The sequence below is a fragment of the Solanum tuberosum genome, unplaced genomic scaffold (assembly GCF_000226075.1).
Source record: "Solanum tuberosum cultivar DM 1-3 516 R44 unplaced genomic scaffold, SolTub_3.0 scf00040, whole genome shotgun sequence".
Taxonomy (NCBI): domain Eukaryota; kingdom Viridiplantae; phylum Streptophyta; class Magnoliopsida; order Solanales; family Solanaceae; genus Solanum; species Solanum tuberosum.
Genome location: NW_006238964.1, coordinates 1,996,634 through 1,997,513, shown reverse-complemented (window position 1 = coordinate 1,997,513; position 880 = coordinate 1,996,634).

Sequence of the window (880 nt, the reverse complement as noted above, 5' to 3'; positions counted from 1 at the left end):
AGGGTTTGAAAAATATCTCAACTTTGGTCGGATTTGCTGTTGCGATACTAAACTTTCATAAGGACCTATTACCTCCCTAGACTATTTAATACCGTATTTTTTACCCCCTGAACTATTTAATAGTGTATTTTAAATGTATATATGTGCCTACGTGGACACATTACTATTTATAATTTTGCATTATTTTTTATGTCCACATGGACAAAAATATATGTTTAAAATACGGTACTAAATAGTCTAGGGAGGTAATAGGTTCTCATGAAAGTATAGTATCGCAACAGTAAATCCGATCAAAATTGAGATATTTTTCAGACTCTTATCTCATATATATTTGAAATCTTCTGAATGAAATTTTGATTATATCACTAAAATAGTTGGAGTAACCTTGGAGCAAATAATAGAGAGATTGGGTAAAGATAACGTAGTGGCCCCCTTCAGAAGTGCAAAATGTCTAAGATAGGGTAGACAATTATATAGGGGCCAAACATTAGTGTGTAATTATTTTAATCCAATATAGTTCGTCCTTTGACCTAGGTTATCCCAAATACATAATTAACGTATTACTATAACTTTAATTTTATATAATATTAATCAATTTATTATTCTTTTAAAATTTTGCTACTGGTTATAATCAAATTGTTCCTCGTTCTTTTCCTACATTGATTCTCAACGCAATTCCATGCAGCTATACTTCGTACACTGCACGATATTCTTCTTCATCTTTTTTTTTTTTTCTCCCCATACTTAATTTCATAGGCCAATATATTAATATGGTCACTGAAATCTATGTTATATTTTGTTTATTCAATTCATTTAATAGTATTAGAGAAACTATGGGTCAATAATATATACACATATTTGTACTTCTCTATATATAGAA